Source organism: Nicotiana tabacum, chromosome 1 (genome assembly GCF_000715075.1).
Source record: "Nicotiana tabacum cultivar K326 chromosome 1, ASM71507v2, whole genome shotgun sequence".
In the NCBI taxonomy this organism is placed as follows: Eukaryota; Viridiplantae; Streptophyta; class Magnoliopsida; order Solanales; family Solanaceae; genus Nicotiana; species Nicotiana tabacum.
This window is the reverse complement of record NC_134080.1, coordinates 162,189,743-162,216,217: the sequence shown is the minus strand read 5'-3', so window position 1 is coordinate 162,216,217 and position 26,475 is coordinate 162,189,743. Positions and strand designations below refer to the sequence as shown.

General features: G+C 45.6%; 1 long non-coding RNA gene across 1 annotated transcript; it reads right to left on the bottom strand.

The window, feature by feature from the left end:
- Positions 1-1,506: 1,506 nt before the first annotated feature.
- Positions 1,507-26,159, bottom strand: LOC142181435 (uncharacterized). Its single transcript, XR_012710084.1, has 2 exons — positions 25,665-26,159; positions 1,507-24,532 (listed from the first exon to the last, which is right to left on the bottom strand). It is a non-coding gene; the product is annotated as an uncharacterized LOC142181435 (long non-coding RNA).
- Positions 26,160-26,475: the final 316 nt, after the last annotated feature.

The window sequence follows — 26,475 nt, the reverse complement described above, 5'->3', positions numbered from 1 at the left end:
GGTCGTATTACGTGAATAGGCTTGTGCCATTGTGCGCAGCCGATAAAAAGAGTATAAGTAAAGTTGGTTAAGTTTTGAAATTTATTTGGGCAAGCCCTGGAGTTCTTAAAGTTATGGGTGAGATCAACATAGTGAAGTGCTCGATTCTTGATTTGCTAAGCAGAGGCGGACCTATGTTGATGGTTGAGGGGTCACGGGATCCCATTAACCTCGGCAAAAACTCTATATATATTTCTTATATATATCTCTGCATATATTTGGGACTCCTTAAATATATTTCGTGTGCCCAAAGACACAAAGAGGCAAATTGGAGGAGTCATTTTTATGGCACTTAAGTTTCTAGCTTTGCTGGAGGTCGTGGGTTCAAAACCCACTTTGCCTCTCTTTTTTATTTTACTCTCTTTTTTATTTTACTTTCTTTTGAATTCAACTAGCTTGTACTTAATATAGCAAACTGCTTTACTTTTTACTTTTATCTATTACAGAATTCAAATATAGTTTAGTTTTAATATATAATAGTCAACTTACTTAACTTTATTCTTTTTCAAATCCCTTCCTTAAACTTAAAAGCCTCAAATTGTAATTTATCACGCTTCAGAAGTAGAAAAATACAAATCCTTCTTCCACACATTTCTTCAACAATCACTTTGATAAAGTAGTGGATATCCGTCAACTCTGATTCGGCAATGACAACTAATTAAGAGTTTGATGCTTTTCTTCAGTTCTTTAACTATTAGCACACCCTTAATCTTGATTTGTTTAGTAAGTTTTTTGATAATTTTTGAAGTTTGAACACCCTTTTGAAGTTCTTTAACTATTAGCACACCCTTCCGTAGCACATTTTGCAAAGAACTCCCTCTCTTTGTTAGATGCTTTCTATTTCTTTAGAACTTCTTTTTATTTGTACTTGGATGATAAGTCATCACAATCATTGAGTTTTCAAAGAGTTGCTCGCCAAATTTTATCGCTAATAATTAGCATACAATGATGCCCCCGTCGTGCTCAAATCCTGGATCCGCCTCTGTTGCTAAGTTGTAACCAAATTGCTCCTGTTCCCGTATATTCCCTTTAAATTGTAATTGGCAGTATATGTTAATTGAGTGAAAACTCTAAAATTTAGCTTATACTACATCATTGTGAAAAGAATTTTTATATTATATATCATATCATATTTAGCTAATGTAACAAAATAATGTATTTTATTTTCAATATTACGTTAGGTTATGACCAACATATCAAGAGCACAAAATTTGTAAATTATGAGGAGAAAAGTGTAGATAGAAAATAGAAAGGGAAAAAATAGTTAGAAAGGAGAGAAAAGGAATCAGGCTATGGTGATGAATCAATAAAAAAATTCTTCACCAAAAGATAACAATTTCGATTTCAGATGGAAGTAGCTCTCACCAAATTCAAATCAAGACGGAGATCGCTAAAAACTATAGGTAAATGTACAAAGTTTATTGCGCAAAATGAAATCTGAGAGGATCTTGGTCCAACCAGAAAAAAAAAAATCAAACTATTATTCTTTTATTTTACATGAGTTACAACAAATTTGATTTCCCACGTACATACATACCAAATAAATAAAAAATGAATTTAACTTTTAGACACTAGCAGTGCAACATAATTTTTACACTATCAACTAGTTACCTGAAAAATCAGGTAGACGAACTGCTATAATAGGTTAAAATAGAACAATAGTAATAAAAATTATAATTGTGTATATAAGTTAAAACCCATAAAAAATAAGAACACACCACAAATTCAAATACCATATGACACTAATATTTAGGGTTTGTTATTGTCACAGCTAGCATGATGAGAAGTCTTATACTTAGCAGCAAATCCATTAAACAAAGCTAGAGCGTTGCTAGTAACTTGTGCAACATTAAGAACCTTAGCTTTAATAGTAGCCTTCACTTTACCACCCTCGGAATAACCAGAAAGCCCATCCATGCAAGTGTAAACATCAGTTAACACTGTACTAAGCCAAGTTTGAACATTATTTTGATGCCATAAAAATTCTTTGTATGCGGTGAAATCAGGGGGATCCATTTCCCGCCATTAAGGTATATTCGGAATGTCATGTCAGCTCCTCGAGGCTATGGGATCATGATCGTGCTCGTTATCTTGAGGATCATCTGCCGCCCTGCAGAGGCTCCGAGGTTAAGGGATCTGTCCGCAACCCAGCAAATGTTACGAAGACGGGGAACTCCCGAGGCAAGCAACTAGAATCAATAGGCTCTGGTGTCATATCTAGCTGTCCCATCCCCGTATATTTACATTTAATACATTCTATACCATACTGCGTTCCCTCGCCTATATAAGGGGAACCCATACCACTTTATAAGAGGCTGATGTTGCTCCATTTCTCCACTAAAGCAATAATATCTCTCTCTCCCTTTCTCCTATTTTGTTCGTTCTCACTGGCTCGAGGCCGCTTTAACATCTATTGTCTTCTTACTTATTTCATGCTATATTGCGCAACTTTGGCTGTAAAGAGCCATGGTTGATCGTATCCTTAATTGTTATCCTATTTCCGGTTGCTCCCGATAGCTCGAGCTCGATTCGAGTCCCGACTCCGAGGTCCTTATCGACCGGCTTTGCATCCGGGCAACAGGCCCCTTTGGTTTAATTACTGTCTTTTTTTAGCTCGCATTTCATCGTTAAGCTTCACGTTCTTAGCATCAACTGCTCTAACAATTAGCTCAGGAATAGATCACGTATTTTTAGAATTCCATTAATTTAATTGTTATTATCATTTTCACGGTAAACAGTTTGGCGCCCACCGTGGAGCTAAAAATAATAGTGATTATTTTCTTGCTAGTATCGTCACACAAACGCACATTATCTTTCACACTTTTTCTTGCCCAAGATCTTTTGATTTTAGGTTAATGTCCGGCTCGGTAAGCAAAATCGAGAACGACTACCCCGAAAACCACGGCGAAAACAGTATGCTGCTCTAGAGGTTAGTGCGACACCACAGGACCCCGATAGCGCATTTAGGTCGATTCAAGCAGATGCGGGCTTGCAAGGCGAGCAATAGGTCGACGAAGCCTCGTGCACCGATGACAGCATACAGCGCATTGACCGACAAAAATCTCAAAAAACCCCGGCCCGGGTAGAACAGGAGGTTAATCTTCATGTTATTTTTGAAATGTTACAGGCACGACAGTTGGCTATCGCTCAGCTGCAAAGTCGCCCGGAGACTCCCAACGCAGTAGCGCCGGAGACACCTCCTTACGCCGAGCTAGTACCCGAGAGATCAAGTAACGATGGATCGGTAACCGACCCCACCACAGTGAGGTTTCTTGAGAAACTCTATGAAAGGATTGAATCAGGTTCGTGGAAGCTCTTACAGCAACCGTCTCCCAAGGAAATGATCCCGAAACTCGCTTCACAAAAATATAGAACGTCGAAACCCCCTAGGTGCGACAGGACCTCAGATCCCTACAGGCGCACCACCACTTACGTGAGCTCATTCAAAGGCAGCGACCTCCAAGATGATGAGTTCGAGCCTGTCTCGTTAAGGAAGTTTGAAAATACTCTCTCGAAAGAAACCATGACGCAGTGCCACCGCTTGGCACCTGATCTCACAGACTCGCTTACCATACCAGCATGGTCCTCCACGGAAGCACGCGTCGACGCCATCAAAGTAGTACCAAGAGGTCCCGATACACCTGAGGCCAAACGAAGAAGAAATGCAATACCGCGGGAAGACGCACCCCATTCCCTGATAGGAAGAATGAGATCGCTCCCAGTTTTGGACGATCGGGCAACACAGGCCTTCACCAGAGGCCTGAACGAAGCATGCCCGATGACTCCAGGACATTTCAAGCGAAGCCTGATTAGATACCCAGCCAAAGTCTAGTTGGATGCCCACACCCGGCACCAGCCATGAATCGGGGCCATGGACAACCGTCTGGGAACCTCCTCGGGTTCGGTATATTCAAGCAGACTCCCGCCAAAGAAGCTAATGCCAAATGGATGGAGGTATCATCCATGCGCTGCGAATGGAAGGAATGACTCGAGATGCAACCTACCTCACAACAATAGGGAAATAGCCAGAGGACAGCACCCTCGAAGAACCTCCAATGGAACCATATTCAACAAGGCACAGCTGGCAGGGAAACCCCGCCCAGTCGAGTATGATTTCAGCGTTGTTATACCAAACATCGTGATCACCATAAGCGAAACCGGGAATGCCAGGTGGCTCAGACCTATTTGACCAAGACCCCTTCAAGAGAACCATGGCATGGGGCAACAACCGTAGGGCGCACGCGGTTACCGGCTCAAAAGAACGACAATTGTGCTATTCAATAGAGATCACCACCAAGTATCATCGAGCGGTCAGGTCCGTATCCAGCTCCAAGGGAGGAAGGAGATCGGGAAAAATGAAGCTGACAAGCCATGGCGTATTGCCACGCAGTAAAGGGGCGATGGCACCCTTCAAAGACCCATAAAATGCAGAGTGAAAGGGCTCATTGCCGAGGAAAGATGGGTCCGGGGAATATACCCAAAGGACACCCTTTCATCCAAGGAAAGGGACGCCGAGACTTCGCCTCGGCCTCGTATTAATGGGATTCGTAACCCATCCATCATTTGACCTATTTCAAATAATACATGTGTTCGTGAGTGCAAATGGTTCGATCAATTATACCGACGATGTCAGGCCAAAGATAATGGGGCGGTTCGGACTAACGAACCAAATCACTCTGACACCTCGAATCCTTGAGGGTTTCCAGATCCCGATCGCCACAACAATTAGAAAGGCTCTCCCTCTATACAGCCCGCCTGAGCTCGGGCAGGAACGCCGAGCCTGTGAAACATGGACGTTTCATTCAAATGACGACGACCACACCACCCGGAGGCGACTTCGACCACACTCCGCCAAAGGTATTAAACTCCACGACAGAGGTGGGACTAAAGTATTCGACAAGGAGCTACAAGCGACGAGTGGAAATCCCTTACCATATGACCATCGCCAGAATCAATGCCTCTACCCTCGAAGGGATCAAAGGGTAAGCAGAACCACATCTTCGGCCAAGCCTGGTTGAACACAGCAGAAGGCTGTATTAAGGGCTCGCGCCTCGAAATGGCAGAAACATACTAGACCTCGAAACGTCGCCCACACATCCCGCAGCAGGGAAGAACTACTCCGCTCCCTTGTTGTTTCTTTTTTTTTTCTAACCTATATGCAGGCAGTCAGCCGAGGCATTCATAAGTTCTAACTCCACTTGGAGATCCGAGGCCTCTGCGGTGCCCGCCGTGCTCTCTTCACTCGACCGGACTTCCAACCTAAAGAGGGTCCCGCCAGCAAGATTATTAGCAGAGCAGCACACCCCCCCCAAAAAGAGGATCCGACGACATCACGGGCCTTTCTTCTACAGTCAGACGATGTGCGATGGCCTTCTATTAAGGACACTCCCCCCTCGGAAGGGCCAATAAATGGCAGGCTAAGTTTCAAAACGGAATCATGTAAACGGATCAGATTATCAGAGGAGTCGCACCCACGGGGGCTGAGCTCACAGCAACGAGACGACATGTATTTACAGCCTATATTTACACCAAGCAATAAAGAATATCTTTTCGGCATTTCATACTTTGTAAAAGGCTATATCGGCATATTTGCAGCAAATGCCTCTCCGCTGAATACGTCCCGAGATACTCCGAGACTTAAATGGTTCAACGCCCACACGGCCCTAGGGTCGGAATCCCAGGCTCACAAAGCCCTCACAATGTAACTCTGAGTTCACGAGAAGCGGTCTTCAAGCTTAAACAAACCCGATGACTCGGAGACTATCGCCAATCGCCGAGCACTGGAAAATCTGAAACTGTAATACCCCTAGCGGGCAGACTCGGCATAACCAGATCTATTCTACATTATACAAACTGTAAGACCTTAATAGGCATGACAAACTGTAAGACCTCAATAGGCATGACAAACTGTAAGACTTTAATAGGCATGACAAACTGTAAGACCTCAACAATCATGAAAACCCCGAAGTTCAGGCTATACATCGCATTTGTAAGAATCCCTAAAGGGCATACCCTGGGCATAGACGCCTAAGCTATCGCTTGGGATCAAAAATGGCTACGGCCAAACGTACATGACTATGGTCAAAACGGCTGATACAACCAAAATAACGCGACTCGGGGATGCCCGACTGTCGCTAAAAATTGTAGGCTACTACTTCGAATATACTTCGGAAAGAACCGATTAAAACAAGCTTCCCTCAACAGGCAAAAACGAGCTCCGACCATGTCGGCTCCAAATCGCAAGAGCGTCGATCTACTCGACCTATAAGCTATGAACCTTACGAGGTGCTCGAAAAATAGCCGACAATGACTTGAAATTGAGGTTCCTCTAGAACCGATGACGGGTCAGGCAAAAATACTCTAAAAGACCTTAACGAGCGGAAACAAAGCCTACAAAAAAGCCCACGGGCAAAAACAGCATAAGAGGCATTGTCACCAGCTAAGCTAGCCTACGGGCCTCATATTGAAAGGTCTCTATGGCCAAACATCGTAAAAGCCATTGTCACCAGCTAAAATATTTTGACAACGTGAGGATTAAAATGAGCTCGAATCATAGCCCGATTCGGATACCGGATCCAAAATAGTTAACTATGCAAGCCTCTGGGCCACATACTGAAAGGTCACAACGACCAAGCGGCATAAGTGCCACTGTCGCCAGTCCAAAAATACTTTGGGGTCAATTAAAGCTCGAGCCGCAACACGACTCGGAGACTAGACCAGAAGCTGTTGAAACAACCAAATGCCCAAGGGCAGGAAATAAAATAAACAATATCTCCAGCCCGAACAAATGCAAAACTCGAGGGTATATTAAGCTCGAGTCGAACCCCGACTCAGAGACTGAACCCGAAGACAGTTAAAACATGCAAGCCTAAGGGCAAATCTGGGATCGAATCGACCCAATGGAAACTCCAACAAGCAGACATACAGAAGATACAAGTTGCGAGGTTTCCCCTCTTATTACTACATATTGATGACGAAGCACAATCTCGGCATGCATCGTATAATGAAAGCTATATATACACAACGAAGAAGGCAGGGAATATTCGTTCCCCCTTTTCTTCCTGTAGCTACGGGCCGACGGTCTCCTCCTCATCATCAGACATCAAGAACATGACATCGAACTCCTCTCCTTTGGCTTGTTCGATCTCCTCAGAAAGATTAAAGTCTCTGGCATGAATCTCCTCAAGGGTCTCCCTCCTGGATCTGCACCTCTCGTACTCCCTGCTATTGTTTGCATGATCGAGGGTCTTCTTTAGCTCGGCATTAGCGATAGCGGAACTCCTTGAATGAGCCGCCATTTTTTTGCCCTGCCCTGGTATTATTCATTACAACCTCGGCCCGGACATTCACCACCTCAGTTTTCTCCCTTAATAGCTCGGATGAGAGTCTCGCGATCATCTTCACCCAAGCAGAATCATTCGCACGGGTGACCTGGATTTGCGCCTCAAGAATGGATGTCACGGCCTGAGCCCTCTCTTTGGCCTCAGAATGAAAACTAGCACGCGCTTGCAGCTCAGTGAATTCACGTTTGGCTTTGCCGACCTCGCCCCAGAGTTGTTCCATCTCATCCGCCTTGTCCTTCAACTAAAACATCAACACGTCAAAGAAGGCAAGGAAAAAAAGGGAATACAGGCCAGTGCGAAATGCAGAATACCTGTTTCTCCAAGAGGGCCTCCTGGGCACGGCTTCGGTCTACCCTACGCCGTAAAGAAACGAGCTCACCTTCCTTTGCCGCATAAAGAAGTTTGAGGGATTTTTCCCTTTCTCGAGCCTCCCGCAATGGGGCCTCGCAATGTAGCAGTTCAGTTTTGAGCCTATCAAAAGCCTAAAAAAGAAAATCCAGGAGAGTAAAGGGAAGAGAAAGGAGCACGGGGCCAGAACATCCCTACCGCAGCCGAAAACTCTATACAAGGCCAAAATGATGAGCCTCGTCGAGAGCCGAAGCAACGTCTGATGGTGCATCAATCCCTGAAGCTTGCCGGCCAACCGAATTGCTTCCCCTCAACCGCTGCGGAGAAGGCGCCTCACCACAATCCTTCTCGCACCACGGAGCACCTTTCCTTTTGCCAGCGCTCCTTAATTCTTGGGCCAGCAATTCTCCTCCTCCCTCGGGGAACCCAGTCTCACCTCGAATGAGCTCCCAACACCTACGATGGAGGAATTAGGGGAATTAGTAAAAAGGAAGCCATCCCTAAAAAGGGGGGGAGGAACGCCAGGCACCTATCATGATGTTTCGCCTCCAATCTCCCTTTTGAAAGATCTCACCACCGGCGCCTATCGTGAGCCCAACAAGCTGCCAACCTATGAGACCATTAGGGTAAATCAGGGACCTCACCGGGCAACCAATGAGTTGCTATAAACAAAGGACTGGAAGACATCATTATGGGGCCAACTTCATATGAAGAGAAAGACAGTTCGAATAGAGTGCTTACGTGCGGAGTTCCATTTCTCAGGAAACGGTAAAAATTCTTCGGGGATAATGTCGGTTGTCCGGACTCGAATGAACTGACTCATCCATCCACGATCCTCATCCTCCTCACTGCCAATCGTAGAAGCTCGAGTGGACCTACGCTGAAGAGCAATTAGGCCCTGGTAACGTAATGGCCGGTACAACCTTATAAGGTGACTGAGGTAAACTCTATCCCGGCCTATCAACAAAATATCTCATCGACTGCACTATCCTCCAGAGAAAGGGATGAACCTGTGCCAACGTTACTTGATACCTTCTACAGAAATCAAGCACGACCCGACCCGGAGAACCCGGCGCGAGAACATAGGTATACACGCTTAAGAAACCCTCAACATATGTCATGACACTCTCCTCGGGGGAAGGTACTTATAGAATCACGTCTTCCCCCCATCCGCACTCTCTCCTGATCACCCCGAGGTTCTCCTCCCTCACCGATAAAATAATCCTCAACACGTTCTCCCGATGGCCCGGAACATTGGGAGGCTTCCCCGGTGTGGCGACCCTCTTCGAGGCAGCGCACCCCGGGCCTCGATCTCCCAGCATCGGGGAGAGCCGTTGGCACCAACCAAAGGTGGAACGCAGGAAGGAATCCCTTTCGTCTGAAGATCAGGTGTCGAAGAAGCGGCCATGACTGCGATAGAATAAGGAGAAAAAGAGGAGGATCCAGGCAAAAAACTTCCTGAAGCAAAGAAGTGGAGGAACTCGCACAAAGCGCCAGGCTCTATAGAGGAGATAGGCTTATCAAAGACTGCAAAATCGCCGCTTGAAGGGCGTATAGACAAATATATAGGGGCCAGGCAACAACTGCTCAATTGCCCAAGAAGGCCAATTAATTCTGGCCGCGTTAACATTACCTTCTCCTTGGGGAGTGCACTGGCAGAATCATCCCAGGCTCCCACATAATTCATAAAATCAAGGGACCTCGGGAGATCCCCAACGTCGCAAATATTGGTTCAGAAGAGCTACTAACTCAACCTCGAGACATGGCTAGTCTCGGGGCCCCCGGTCCGTCCTACGAAAATGCTCCAAAGGGCCGATGCTCGAGGCTCGGAAGCAAAACAAAAGAGAGGGAAAGCAGCAAGAAGGACTAGTAGAATAAAATCTCCTTTCATACATTGACAAAAAGGAAAAACACCTTTACACCATTCGTCTCCCAGGATGGAGAACACATGGAACAAAAAAGAAGGCATACAAAAAAGGGCTCGGAGACTACTCCTCGCCACGATCATCTTCACCCCCATCGGGGGCAATCAAGAGTGCCAGTCTTCCCTACGTCGCACGAACCTCCTCCAGGTCAGAAGACAACTCGAAGCCTCTGGCTTTGAGTTTTTCCAGGACCTCCCTCTTCGCCTCCGCTTTGGCATGTTCGACAGCTCGGACCAGTTTTTGCTCAGCCGCCAGGGATATGTCACAAACCATTGTATGCGCTGTGACCGCATCCTCATTATAAGTGGTAGCATCTCGTTCGGCCTGAGACTTAGCCGCGGATAAAGTAGCAGTCTCCCTGCGAGAGTCCAAGAGAAGGCCCCGGGATGTCACCAATTCCCCGATCACAGCCTTACTCCGCTCCTTCAGCCCAGAGATCTCCACTTCCAATTGACTAATCCGTGAGCTGCTCTTCTCGACCTACAATGAAGGGCAAGATGGTGAATATGTGAACATATAACATGTATGAATACGGAGTAAAAGAGCAGGTATGAGCAAGCCAGAATACTTGAGCAGCAAGAGCGGCTTTCCCCTGGAGCACCGCCTCCAAAGAGGTCCGAAGCTCCCAACTCTTTATCTCCCCAAGTGCCACGAGCCTCCGAGTCTTGTAGCTTCGAAGCAATGTTATGATGATCCTTCTCATGACAAGAAAGCTCCTCATGAAGCTGGAGGATGGCATGATCATACATCTCTTTACACTGTGGCACAACGAGAAAGTTAAGAAGGATGATGAATAATGACCGAGAGCGAAAAGAAATGCGCAAGGAGAAGTTGTCACCTGCTGCAGGGACTTCTCCGCCACTTTAACGGAACCAGAGACATCTAGATCATCTCTGTCAATTACACCATTAAAAATGTTGGCAATGAAGCCTCCCCCTCGGAAAGGGGTACTGACCGTGGTGCCGATCATCCTTTAAGCATCCCTTAGCTCCCCTGATGAGACTGGAAAGTTCTAAATAAGATCATTCGGGTCGTCGATTTCTCCAAATAGCAACCCATGTTCTTGGAAAGCCCCGAACCCCGATCCATTAGGACCAACGGTCCTGCTAGCGGAAGCCACATCGAATCCGTCCGCATAATTCGAAGCTACATCAGCGTCCTCTTCGAGGACTCACGGTTTCTTAGCCCTACCAGACCCAGCCATCCCAGACTCAGCAACCTCCGACCGGGGCTCCTATAAATCTCTCATGCTAGACCTAGTTCTCCTCCTCAACGGACTTCCATCATTGTCCTCATCTTCGACATCAGGGTTTAACCCGGAGGTTAGGGCAGCAGTTTCATCAGGACAAGCAGTGGCCGCCTTGTCTTTCCTTTTCTTGTTCATATCAAGATCTAAGGCCTCTGCTTCACTGTCGAGGGTGGCCTCATCTGCATATTCTCGCCAAGGCCTGCACCAACATAATAAACGTGATATGTTGTTGCTTAGATCTCGGAAGGAAATAGAAAATACAGAGCACGAGCGGTAAAGAAACCTCACCGTGATTATTAGCCACCCAACGCTCCTTAGCCATGGCAGTACAAGACCGAATACAATACAGGAACCTTTCATCCAAATGCCTGATCCATCCCGCTAAGTCTGGGACCACCTCGGGATTACAAGAAGCGGCTGGAGAGAGCACAAAGGGGTTATCGTGACAAACAAAAGAGTAATTGAGAAGTGGCTAAAGGAAAGTTCACTTATGTCGATCGTTCCATCTCTCTGGAAAGGGAATCCTTCGGGCTGGGATGATATCTGAGGTCCTCACTCGAATAAACCTGCTCATCCATCCCTTGTCCTTCCCCTCATCAACGCTCGTGAAGAAAGACTTTTTGGACCGATGTCGAAGCTTGATTAAGCCTCGATACAGCCGAGGGCAGTACAATCTGATCAAATGGCTAAGGGTAAAAGCCTCGCTTGTGACCCCTTCAGTAAAGTGCCTGAGCATTAACACGATCCTCCTAAAGGATGGGTAAGTATGACCGAGGGTCACCCGATATCGGGCGCAGAAGTTAAGGATAATCGGATCGATTTCCAAAGGAGGAGATTCGATAGATTTATCAGGACCCAGGGTGAATGGGTAAGTATATATGTAAAGAAAGCTAGCCTTGAAGTCAGTAATGTTGTCGCCTGGGCCGGTAATCTCTACTTCTAGTGCCTCGCTCCATCGGCAGTCCTCCTTCACTTTGTCAGCATCGGTCACGACGCTAACATATCGAGATATGTGCTCATATTGACCCAGCATAGACGAGGGAGTCTCGATGTCGAAATCCTTTGGCGTGTCAATATTGGGAGGAGTCCATTGCTCTAAAGTGGGAATCAATTTGTTTTCCCCCTTAGGTAATCGGGATGATGATGCAGTATCATTCCGTCAATGGATTGTCCTAGAAGTCCTGGCCATGAGAAATGGTAAAACCTTCATGTGAAAAGAGGGAAAGATGTCAAATAGAAAAATTCTGATTCACGGGCTTGAAGGAAGGGTGAAGATGGGGAGTATCTAGCAACCGGTGCATTTATAAGAATTGCTGGGGAAGCAGAAGAGACGAGCCTACGACAGTTCGTGGGTTTCTCGATTACGCAATTGACGGCGGCCCTGCATGGTTCTTTGTGGCATATCATTTAATTCTCTTAGACGGTTGACGTCATGGTAATAATGACCTCGAGATGACGATTGAATATCGTTTCCTATTACTTCGTTCTAGGAAATGCAGAGTCTATTTGTATGCAATGAAATCAGGGGAATCCATTTCCCGCCATTAAGGTATATTCGGAATGTCATGTCAGCTCCTCGAGGCTGTAGGATCATGATCGTCCTCCTTATCTCGAGGATCATTCGCGGCTCTGAAAAGGCTACGAAGTTAAGGGATCTGTCCGCGACCCAACAAATGTTACGAAGACGGGGAACTCCCGAGGCAAATAGCTAGAATCATTAGGCTCTGGTGTCATGTCTAGTCGTCCCTTCCCCGTATATTTATATTTAATGCACTCTGTACCATACCGTGTTCCCTCGCCTATATAAGGGAAACCCATACCAATTTATAAGAGGCTGATATTGCTCCATTTCTCCACTAAAGCAATAATATCTCTTTCTCTCTTTCTCCAATTTTGTTCGTTCTCACTGGCTCGAGGCCGCTTTAACATCTATTGTCTTCTTACTTATTTCATGCTATATTGCGCAACTTTGGCTGTACAGAGCCATGGTTGATCGTATCCTTAATTGTTATCCTATTTCCGGTTGCTCCCGATAGCTCAAGCTCGATTCGAGTCCTGACCCTGAGGTCCTTATCGACCGGCTTTGCATCGGGGCAACATGCCCCTTTGGTTTAATTACTGTCTTTTTTAGCTCGCATTTCATCGTTAAGCTTCACGTTCTTAGCATCAACTGCTCTAACAACTAGCTCTGGAATACATCACGTATTTTTAGAATTCCATTAATTTAATTGTTGTTACCATTTTCACGGTAAACAGTTTGGCGCCCACCGTGGGGCTAAAAATAATAGTGATTATTTTCTTGCTAGTATCGTCACACAAACGCACATTATCTTTCACATTTTTTCTTGCCCAAGATCTTTTGATTTCAGGTTAATGTCCGGCTTGGTAAGCAAAATCGAGAACGACTACCCCGAAAACCAAGGCGAAAATAGTATGCTTGCTCTAGAGGTTAGTGCGACACACAAGACCCCGATAGCACATTTAGGTCGATTCAAGCAGACGCGGGCTTGCAAGGCGTGAAATAGGTCGACGAAGCCTCGCACACCGATGACAGCATACAGCGCATTGACCGACAAGAAGCTCAAAACACCCCGGCCCGGGTATAACAGGAGGTTAATTTTCATGTTATTTTTGAAATGTTACAGGCACGACAGTTGGCTATCGCTCAGTTGCAAAGTCGCCCGGAGACTCCCAACGCAGTAGCGCCAGAGACACCTCCTTACGCCGAGCTAGTACCCGAGAGATCAAGTAACGACGGATCGGTAACCGACCCCGCCGCAGTGAGGTTGCTTGGGAATCTCTTTGAAAGGATCGAATCAGGTTCGTGGAAGCTCTTACAGCAACCGTCTCCCAAGGAAACGGTCCCGGAACTCGCTTCACAAAAATCCAGAACGTCAAAACCCCCTAGGTGCGATAGGACCTCAGATCCCTACGGGCGCACCACTACTTACGCGAGCTCATTCAAAGGCAACGACCTCCAAGATGATGAGTTCGAGCCCGTCTCGTTGAGGAAGTTTGAAGAAACTCTCTCAAAAGAAACCATGACACAGTGCCACCGCCTAGCACCTGGCCTCATAGAACTCGCTTACCATACTAGCATGGTCCTCCACGGAAGCACGCGTCGACGCCATAAAAGTAGTACCAAGAGGGCCCGATACACCTGAGGCCAAACGAAGATAAATGCAATACCACGGGAAGACGCACCTCATTCCCTGATAGGAAGAATGAGATCGCTCCCGATTTTGGACGATCGGGCAACACAGGCCTTCACCAGAGGCATGAACGAAGCATGCTCGACGACTCCAGGACATTTCAAGCGAAGCCTGATTAGATACCCAGCCGAAGTCTGGTTGGATGCCCACATCCGGCACTAGCCATGAATCGGGGCTGTGGACAACCGTCCGGGAACCTCTACGGGTTCGGTATATCCAAACAGACTCCCGCTAAAGAAGCTAATGCCAAATGGATGGAGGTATCATCCATGCGCTGTGAATGGAAATAACGACTCGAGATGCAACCTACCTCACAACAATAGGGAAATAGCCCGAGGACAACACCCTCGAAGAACCTCCAATGGAACCATATTCAACAAGGCACAGCTGGCAGGGAAACCCCGCCCAGTCGAGTATGATTTCAGCGTTGTTATACCAAACATCGTGATCACCATAAGCAAAACCGAGAATGCCAGGCGGCTCAAACCTATTTGACCAAGACCCCTTCAAGAGAACCATGGCACGACATAACAACCGTAGGGCACGCGCGGTCACCGGCTCAAAAGAACGACAACTGTGCTATTTAATAGAGATCACCACCAGGTATTATCGAGCGGTCAGGTCCGGATCAAGCTCCAAGGGAGGAAGGAGATCGGGAAAAATGAAGCTGACAAGCTATGGCGTATTGCCACGACAGTAAAGGGGCGACGACACCCTTCAAATATCCCTAAAATGCAGAGTGAAAGGGCTCATCGCCGGGGAAAGATGGGTCCGGGCAATATACCCAAAGGACACCTTTCCATCCAAGGAAAGGGACGCCGAGACTTTGCCTCGGCCTCGTATTAACGTGATTCGTAACCCCTCCATCATTTGACCTATTTCAAATAAAACATGTGTTCGTGAGTGCAGATGGTTCGATTAATTATACCGATGATGTCAGGCCAAAGCTAATGGGGCGGGTCGGACTAATGAACCAAATCACTCTGATACCTCGAATCCTTGATGGATTCCAGATCCCGATCGCCACAACAATCAGGAAGGCCGCTCCCTCTATACAACCCGCCTGAGCTCGGGCTGGAATGCCGAGCCTGCGAAAAATGGACGTTTCATTCAAATGACAACGAGCACACCACCCGGAGGCGACTTCGACCACACTCCGCCAAAGGGATGAAACTCCATGACAGAGGTGGGACTAAAGTATTCGACAAGGAGCTACACGCGACGAGTGGAAATCCCTTACCATATGACCATCGCTGGCATCAATGCCTCCGCCCTCGAAGGGATCAAAGGGTAAGCAGAACCACATCTTCGGCCAAGCCTGGTTGAACACAACAGAAGGCTGTATTAAGGGCTCGCGCCTCGAAATGGCAAAAAGATACCAAACCTCGAAACGTCGCCCACACATCCCGCAGTAGGGAAGAACTACTCCGCTCCCTTGTTGTTCTTTTCTTTTGCTAACCTATATGTAGGCAGGCAGCCGAGTCATTCATAAGTTCTAACTCCACTCGGAGATCCGAGGCCTCTATGGGGCCCGCCATGCTCTCTTCCCTCGACCGGACTTCCAACCTAAAGAGAGTCCCGCCAGCAAGATTATTAGCAGAGCAGCACCCCCCCCAGAAGAGGATCCGACGACATCACAGGCCTTTCTTCTACAGTCAGACAATGTGCGATGGCCTTCTCTTAAGGACACTCTCCCCTCAGAAGGGCCAATAAATGGCAGGCTAAGTTTCAAAACGGAATCATGTAAACGGATCAGATGATCAGAGGAGTCACACCCACACGGGCCGAGCTCACAGCAACGAGACGACATGTATTTACAGCCTATATTTACACCAAGCAATAAAGAATATCTTTTCGGCATTTTATACTTCGAAAATGGCTATATCGGCATATTCGCAGCAAAGGCCTCTCCGCTAAATATGTCCCGAGATACTCGGAGACTTAAATGGTTCAATGCCCACACGGCCCCAAGGTCGGAACCCCAGGTTCACAAAGCCCTCATAATGCAACTCCGAGTTCACGAGAAGCGGTCTTCAAGCTTAAACAAACTTGATGACTCGGAGACTGTCGCCAATCGCCGAGCATTGGAAAATCTGAAACTGTAAGACCCCTAGAGGGCAAACTCGGCATAACTAGATCTATTCTATATCATAGAAACTGTAAGACCTCAATAGGCATGACAAACTGTAAGACCTCAATAGGCATGACAAACTGTAAGACTTTAATAGGCATGACAAACTGTAAGACCTCAACAGTCATGAAAACCCCAAAGTTCAGGCTATACATCGCATTTGTAAAAATCCCTAAATGGCATACCCTCGGCATAGACACCTAAGCTATCGCTTGGGATCAAAAATGGCTACGGCCAAACGTACATGACTATGGTCAAAACAGTTGATACAACCAAAATAACGCGACTCGGGGACGCCCGACTGTCGCTAAAAATCGCAGGCCACTACTTCGAATATACTTCGGAAAGAACCGGTTAAAACAAGCTTCCCTCAACAGGCAAAAACGAGCTCCGACCATGTCGGCTCCAAATCGCAAGAGCGTCGATCTACTCGACCTATGAGCTATGAACCTTACAAGGTGCTCGAAAAATCGCCGACAATGACTTGAAATTGAGGTTCCTCTAGAACCGACGACGGGTCAGGCAAAAATACTCTAAAAGACCTTAACGAGCGGAAACAAAGCCTACAAAAAATCCCACGGGCAAAAACAGCATAAGAGCCATTGTCGCCAGCTAAGCTAGCCTACGGGCCTCATATTGAAAGGTCTCTATGGCCAAACAGCATAAAAGCCATTGTCACCAGCTAAAATATTTTGACAACGTGAGGATTAAAATGAGCTGGAATTGTAACCCGATTCGGAGACCGGATCCAAAATAGTTAACTATGCAAGCCTCCGGGCCACATACTAAAAGGTCTCAACGACCAAGCGGCATAAGTGCCACTGTCGCCAGTCCGAAAATACTTTGGGGTGAATTAAAGCTCGAGCCGCAACACAACTCGGAGACTAGACCAAAAGATGTTGAAACAACCAAATGCCCAAGGGCAGGAAATAAAAAAAACCATCACTGTCAGCCCGAATAAATGCAAAACTCGAGGGTATATTAAGCTCGAGTCGGACCCCGACTCGGAGACTGAACCCGAAGACAGTTAAAACATGCAAGCCTAAGGGCAAATCCGGGATCGAATCGACCCAATGGAAACTCCAACAAGCAGACATACAGAAGATACAAGTTGCGAGGTTTCCCCTCTTATTATTACATATTGATGACGAAGCACAATCTCGGCATGCATCGTATAATGAAATCTATATATACACAACGAAGAAGGCAGGGAATATTCGTTCCCCCTTTTCTTCCGGTAGCTACGGGCCGTCGGTCTCCTCCTCATCATCCTCATTATTAGACATCAGGAACTTGACATCGAACTCCTCTCCTTTGGCTTGTTCGATCTCCTCCGAAAGATTAAAGTCTCTGGCATGAATCTCCTCAAGGGTCTCCCTCCGGGATCTGCACCTCTCGTACTCCCTGCTATTGTTTGCATGATCGAGGGTCTTCTTCAGCTCGGCATTAGCGGCAGCGGCACTCCTTGAATGAGCCGCCATTTTTTGCCCTGCCCTGGTATTATTCATTACAACCTCGGCCCGGACATTCACCACCTCAGTTTTCTCCCTTGATAGATCGGATGAGAGTCTCGCGGTCATCTTCACCCAAGCAGAATCATTCGCACGGGCGACCTGGATTTGCACCTCAAGAACGGATGTCACGACCTGAGCCCTCTCTTTGGCCTCAGAATGGGAACTAGCACGCGCTTGCATCTCAGTGAATTCACGTTTGGCTTTGCCGACCTCGCCCCAGAGTTGTTCCATCTCATCGGCCTTGTCCTTCAACTAAAACAGCAACACGTCAAAGAAGGCAAGGCAAAAAAGGGAATACAGGCCAGTGCGAAATACAGAATACATGTTTCTCCAAGAGGGCCTCCTGGGCACGGCTTTGGTCTACCCTATGCCATAAAGAAACGGGCTCACTTTCCTTTGCCGCATAGAGAAGTTTGAGGGATTTTTCCCTTTCTCAAGCCTCCTGCAATGGGGCCTCACAACGTAGCAGTTCGGTTTTGAGCCTATCAAATGCCTGAAGAAGAAAATCTAGGTGAGTAAAGGGAAGAGAAAGGAGCACGGGGCCAGAACATCCCTACCGCGGCCGAAAACTCTCCACAAGGCCAAAATGATGAGCCTCGTCGAGGGCCAAAGCAACGTCCAATGGTGCATCAATCCCGGAAGCTTGCAAGCCAACCGAATTGCTTCCCATCAAACGCTATAGAGAAGGCGCCTCACCACAAACCTTCTCGCACCAGGGAGCACATTTCCTTTTGCCAGCGCTCCTTGATTCTTGGGCCATCAATCTCTCCTCCTCCCTCGAGGAACCCAGTCTCACATCGAATGAGCTCTCGACACCTGCGATAGAGGAATTAGGGGAATTAGTAAAAAGGAAGCCATCCCTAAAAAAGGGGGAGAGGAACGCCAGGCACCTACCATGATGTTTCGCCTCCAATCTCCCTTTTGAAAGATCTCGCCATTGGCACCTATCGTGAGCCCAGCAAGCTGCCAGCCTATGAGACCATTCGGCTAAATCAGGGACCTTACCGGGCAACCAATGAGTTTCTATAAACAAAAGACTGGAAGACATCATTATGGGGCCAACCTCATATGAAGAGAAAGATAGTTCGGATAGAGTGCTTACGTGCGGAGTTCCATTTCTCAGGAAACGGTAAAAATTCTCCAGGGATAATGTCGGTTGTCCGGAATCGAATGAACTGACTCATCCATCCATGGTCCTCATCCTCCTTGCTGCCGATCACAGAAGCTCGAGTGGACCTACGCTGAAGAGCAACTAAGCTCCGATAACGTAATGGTTGGTACAACCTTATAAGGTGACTGAGGTAAACTCTATCCCGGCCTATCAACAAAATATCTCATCGACTGCACTATCCTCCAGAGAAAGGGATGAACCTGCGCCAATGTTACTTGATACCTTCTACAGAAATCAAGCACAACACGGTCCGGAGAACCCGGCACGAGAACATGGGTATACACGCTTAAGAAAACCTCAACATACGTCATGACACTCTCCTCGGGGGAAGGTACTTGTAGAATCACGCCTTCCCCCCATCCGCACTATCTCCTAATCACCCCAAGGTTCTCCTCCCTCACCGATGAAATAATCCTCAACACGTGCTCCCGATGGCCCGGAACATTGGGAGGCTTCCCCGGTGTGGCGACCCTCTTCGAGGCAGCGCACCCCGGGCCTCGATCTTCCAGTATCGGGGAGAGCCGCTGGCACCAACCAAAGGTGGAACGCAGGAAGGAATCCCATTCATCTGAGGATCAGGTGTCGAAGCAGCGGCCATGACTATGACAGAATAAGGAGAAAAAGAGGAGGATCCAGGCAAAAAACTTCCTGAAGCAAAGAAGTGGAGGGACTCGCACAAAGCACCAGGCTCTATAGAGGAGATAGGCTTATCAAAGACTGCAAAATCTCCGCTTGAAGGGCGTATAGACAAATATATAGGGGCCAGGCAACAACTGCTCAATTGCCCAAGAAGGCCAATTAATTCTGGCCGCGTTAACGTTACAATCTCCTTAGGGAGTGCACTGGCAGAATCATCCCAGGCTCCCACATAATTCATAAAATCAAGGGACCTCGGGAGATCCCTAACGTCACAAATATTTGTTCGGAGGAGCTACCTACTCAACCTCGGGACATGGCTAGTCTCAGGGCCCCCGGTCCGTCCTACAAAAAGGCTCCAAAGGGCCGATGCTCGAGGATCGGAAGCAAAAAAAAAGAGAGGGAAAGTAGCAAGAAGGACTAGCAAAATAAAAGCTCCTTTAATACATTGAAAAAAAGGAAAAACACATTTACACCATTCGTCTCCTAGGATGGAGAACACATGGAACAAAAAAGAAGGCATACAAAAAAGGGCTCGGAGACTACTCCTCTCCACGATCATCTTGACCCCTATTGGGGGCAATCAAGAGCGCCAGTCTTCCCTACGTCGCACGAACCTCCTCCAGGTCAGCAGACAGCTCGAAGCCTCTGGCTTCGAGTTTTTCCAGGTCCTCCCTCTTCGCCTCCGCTTTGGCATGTTCGACAACTCGGACCAGTTTTTGCTCAGCCGCCAGGGATATGTCACAAACCATTTTATGAGATGTGACCACATCCTCATTATAGCGGCAGCATCTCGTTCGGCCTGAGACTTAGCCGCGCCAAAGTAGCAGTCTCCCTACGAGAGTCCGAGAGAAGGCCCCGGGATGTCACCAATTCCCCGATTTCTCCAAATAGCAACCCATGTTCTTGGAAAGCCCCGAACCCCGATCCATCAGGACCAACGGTCCTTCTAGCGGAAACCACATCGAATCTGGCCGCATGATTCGAAGCTACATCAGCGTCCTCTTCGAGGACCCCCGGCTCCTTAGCCCTATCGAACCCAGCCATCCCAGACTCAGCAACCTCTGACCGGGGCGCCTGTAAATCTATCACGCTAGACCTCGTTCTCCTCCTCAACGGACTTCCATCATTGTCCTCCCCCCCCGACATCGGGGTTTAACCCGGAGGTTAGGGCAACAGTTTCATCAGGACAAGCAGTGGCCGCCTTGTCTTTCCTTTTCTTGTTCATATCAAGCTCTAAGGCCTCCACTTCACTGTCGGGGGTGGCCTCATCTGCATATTCTCGCAAGGCCTGCACCAACATAATAAACGTGATATGTTGTTGCTTAGAGCTCGGAAGGAAATAGAAAATACGGAGCACGAGCAGTAAAGAAACCTCACCGTGATTATTAGCCACCTAACACTCCTTAGCCATGGCAGTCCAAGACCGAATACGATACAAGAACCTTTCATCCAAATGCCTGATCCATCCCACCAAGTCTGGGACCACCTCGGAATTCCAAGAAGCGGTTGGAGAGAGGACAAAGGGGTTATCGTGACAAACAAAAGAGTAATTGAGAAGTGGCTAAAGGGAAGTTCACTTACGTCGATCGTTCCATCTCTCTGGAAAGGGCATCCTCCGGGCCGGGATGTTATTTGAGGTCCTCACTCGAATAAACCGGCTCATCCATCCCTGGTCCTTCCCCTTATCAACGCTCGTGAAGAAAGACTTTTTGGACCGATGTCGAAGCTTGATTAAGCCTCGATACAGCCGAGGGCAGTACAATTTGATCAAATGGCTAAGGGTAAAAACCTCGCTTGTGACCCCTTCAATAAAGTGCCTGAGCATTAACACGATCCTCAAAAAAGGACGGGTAGATATGATCGAGGATCACCCGATATCGGGCGCAGAAGTTAAGGATAATCGGATCGATTTCCAAAGGAGGAGATTCGACAGATTTATCAGGACCCAGGGTGAATGGGTAAGTATATATGTAAAGAAAGCCAGCCTTGAAGTTGGTAATGTTGTCGCCTGGGCTGGTAATCTCTACTTCTACTGCCTCGCTCCATCGGCAGTCCTTCTTCACTTTGTCAACATCAGTCACGACACTAACATATCGAGATACGTGCTCACATTGACCCAACATAGACGAGGGAGTCTCGATGTCAAAATCCTTCGGCGTGTCAATATCGGGAGGAGTCCATTGCTCTAAAGTGGGAATCAATTTGTTTTCCCCCTCAGGTAATCGGGATGATGATGCAGTATCATTCCATCGAGGGATTGTCCTAGAAGTCCTGGCCATGAAAAATGGTAAAACCTTCATGTGAAAAGAAGGAAAGATGTCAAATAGCAAAATTCTGATTCACGGGATTGAAGGAAGGGTGAAGATGGGGAGTATCTAGCAATCGGTGCATTTATAAGAATCGCTGGGGAAGCAGAAGAGACGAGCCTAAGGCAGTTTGTGGGTTTCTCGATTACGCATTTGACAGCGGCCCTACACGGTTCTTTGGGGCATGTTATTTAATTCTCTTAGACGGTTGACGTCATGGCAATAATGACCTCGAGATGATGATTGAATATCATTTCCTATTACTTCGTTCTAGGAAATGCAGAGACTATTTGTATGCAGTGAAATCAGGGGAATCCATTTCCCGCCATTAAGGTATATTCGGAATGTCATGTCAGCTCCTCGAGGCTGTAGGATCATGATTGGCCTCCTTATCTCGAGGATCATCTGCAGCCCTGCAGAGGCTCCGAGGTTAAGGGATCTGTCCGCGACCCAGCAAATGTTACAAAGACGGGGAACTCCTGAGGGAAGCAGCTAGAATCATTAGGCTCTGGTGTCATGTCTAGCTGTCTCATCCCCGTATATTTACATTTAATGCACTCTGTACCATACCGTGTTCCCTCGCCTATATAGGGTGAACCCATACCACTTTATAAGAGGCTGATGTTGCTCTATTTATCCACTAAAGCAGTAATATCTCTCTCTCTCTTTCTCCTATTTTGTTCGTTCTCACTGGCTCGAGGCCGCTTTAACATCTATTGTCTTCTTACTTATTTCATGCTATATTACGCAACTTTGGCTATAAAGAGCCATGGTTGATCGTATCCTTAATTGTTATCCTATTCCCGGTTTCCCTTGATAGCTCGAGCTCGATTCGAGTCCCGACCCCGAGGTCCTTATCGACCGGCTTTGCATCCAGGCAACAGGCCCCTTCGGTTTGATTACTGTCTTATATAGCTCGCATTTCATCGTTAAGCTTCACATTCTTAGCATCAACTGCTCTAATAACTAGCTCGGGAATAGATCACGTATTTTTAGAATCCCATTTATAAATTTAATTGTTGTTACCATTTTCACGGTAAACACTCTTCTAATTGCCCATCTAACTTCAAATTGTGAAGCACTTTTTCCACGGACCCTTATCACTCCGAGGCCTTTTTTTAGTGCTCTTTCCAAAGATATTTTTGAATTCAAGCAGCTCTTCAAACACTTCTTCACTCGACAAGGGAGTAGGTGCAGGTCTATGCTCCTCCTTACCATCAAAAGACTTCTTATCTCTTCGGAATAGATGATCACAAGGCAAAAATCTTCGATGGCCCAAGTAACACATTTTGTGACTATGTTTGAGATATTGAGAAAATGTGTCATAATTGCAAGTGGGGCATGCTAATCTCCCCTTAGTGCTCCATCCTAAAAGCATTGCTAATGCTGAAAAGTCACTAACTGTCCACAATAAAGCAGCACACATTCAGAAAGATTGGTTGGTTTCAGCATCAAATGTGTCTATCCCAGTTTCCCATAGCTCTTTCAACTCTTCAATTAATGGATGTAGGTACACATCTATATCATTTCCGGGAGATGATTGACCAAGAATGATCATAGACAACATTACATACTCCGGCTTCATGCAAATCCACGGTGATAAATTATAGTTCATTAACATAATAGGCCACGTGCTATGAGAAATGGTCATGGTCCGAAAACGGGTTGAAATCATCACTTGAAAGACCCAATATAACATTCTGAGGATCTCTAGAGAAGTCTGGATGCAAAGAATCAAAAGCCTTCCAAGCTTCCTCATCAGCAGGATGTCTTATATTCCTATTATTGGGTTACTCATTGGCATGCCATCTCATTGCAGCAGCCGTTTCAGGACACATGAATATCCTCTGAAGTCTAGGCTTTAAAGGAAAGCACCTTAAAACCTTTGTAGGGATTTTAGAGCTTGCTTTAGTCAAAGGACCAGTACTGTTCCATCTTGAAAACCCACAAATAGAGCAATTATCGACATTCGCATTTTCTTTCCAAAATAACATGCAATCATTAGGGCATGCATGTATTTTTTTATAATTAAGACCCAAATCTTTTATCATGTTTCTAGCCTTGTTGAAAGATTCTGGTACTTAAGAAAATGGAAATGTCTTTTTTATCAACTCTAACAAATCAGAGAAAGCCACTTTACTCAACTCATGCAATAATTTAAGAAAGTACAATCGAATAGTAAAACTCAGTTTACTAAAATTTTCACACCCCAGATATAACTCTTGTTTTTCTTCCTCCGGCAATTTGAAAAACTTCTTTGCATATTCAGATAGTCTTTCCCCAACTTCTTCTTCATCCTCTGCCTGACCATCTATGTTTCTAAATGTATCATAAAGTAGTCCATCAATATCGTCACGCATGGTAGAACTTTCATCATCATTGCTTGAATGAGGTGTGTTTCTCGAGGAAAATCTTTCCCCATGGAAAACCCATTTGGTATAACTATCAACAAACTCATGAACAACCAAATGATCCTTCACCACATTTCTATAATGCCAATAGCGATTCATGCACTTTTTGCAAGGGCATAATATTTCATTTCCTTGGGCGGCTCGTTCAAATGCCTTATTAAGAAAATCATTCACTTTACGGATATACTCATCCGTCCATCTCAGGAGATTCATCCAAATTTTATCACCATTATCCATAGATATCCTATACGATAAAAGTAAATCAATAAAACTAACCAAATAAACCAAAAACATACTAATTTGACATTGACCACTGCTTTTAAGGCAAGTCCCTCTACACTATAACAAGCACGTGAGCATCTGAAGACAATAAAGTATTAATGTTTGATGGAACTAAGGACATGACTACAAAATTGCATTCATGCTTTCCATTTCCAAAGAGTTGAGCACCTATGCCTGTGAAATTGTTGCACTTTTGTATGAATAGAAGCATAAATCCAACGAAAGACCAAGTCAAACAAAAGACAACATAGTCTCATCACAACCCATCAGAACAATATAATATACACGGTAGAAGAAAAATAATTTACTAAAAAAAGAATATGTCACCAAAGTTCAGATTCTTAGCATGAGTTCTGCTAAAATCACGAGTTACAATTATTCTTTAAGATACCTTTGAATTTTAGAAATTATGAAGAACTTTATATGCATAAAAGCTATATTGGTTAATCACAAAAAACAAAAGAACAACCAGAATTTGGATTATTTCTAGTTTAGGCATAATTCCATATCTTGATAAAGAACTACTTATCAAATTTCTAGTTTATGATTTCTCAAAACTCAAGGTTACTTGAACAAGTTGACATCAGATACAAAATAGTCCAAAACAGATACCAAACTGTTTTTAAAAAATTGAGGCAGCAAAGGTTTAGATTTTAAATCTGGTCATTTTAACTTTTGAAGCTTAAACTTCCTTATATTATACTCTTGCTCATTCTTATCCTGACTTTCTTTAAATTCCGCATCTGATTGTGATAATTCGAGGACACAATACAGTGCCATCTATCCGAATTTCTTTATTCCTTGAGTGTCAAATTTTTCAATGTCTAAAGAAGACCTACAAATTCAGTATTGTGATTTGGAAACAATTCTTTTCCTTTTTCTGATGGGTTGTGATTACAGGTTTATACACCGATTTTATACACCGATCTTCACTATCTATGCATACAGGTTGAACAAATCATCAGATTATAGTATAGAAGATCATATGCAGATTTGACCTGAAGTGAAATCATATACACTGCTCACACCATAAAGCTTAAAGGAAAAAAGAACGATTATAGAATATAATGCCCAAATTACAAAGGAAAAATTACCTGAAGTTGATTTCTCACTGATTACCTTTTGGGTCGAAACTTTCTTGCGATTTAAAATATTTCTACACCCGTAATCGCTGACTTTAAATTATTCCTCTGTTTTTCAGATCCTTCGAGTGAAACAAATAGAGTTTGGGAATTTTGTGTTAGCAATCGAGATTTGGAAATTTTTGGTTAACAAATAGATTTGGGGATTTGGGAATTTAGGACATGAGTTTGATAAACTTAAATGCAGATGATATAAAGTAAATCACCAACGACAATGAGATTTGAGGAACGTTTGCTGGTGATTTGCGAATAGACCAAACGTTGGGGATTTGGGACGGTGATTTGCGAATGAGGGATTTGGGATGGTGATTTGAGGAAGGTGAAAATTTAGGTTTGCTGGTGATTTGAGGAAAGTGAGAATTTAGGTAGGTTTGGAACGTTTGATGCCAAAGAATGAGGTTGAGGAAGATGAGAGCATTGGAAGTGTCGAAGAAATTTTAATTTAGTTATTATATTTACCAAAATAAAATATATAAGAAATAAAAGGAAAAAAGGGTTATATTGGCGGGTTTAGCAAAATTCAGGGGGAAAAATGAGGAGGGAACAAAATACCCATTCCGATATTACAAAATTTCTAAAACCGTTACTACAAATAGTCCTATTGGGACAGTTGACAAAATCGTTCCTATAAAGAAGACCTATGGTAACGGTGAACTGTCAACTGGAACGGTTTAGTATCTAAAGTGTGTTGATTTCATCCAAATTCTATTGTAACGATTGTAACCGTTACTGTATCTAATCTATTGCAACGGTTTAATAACCG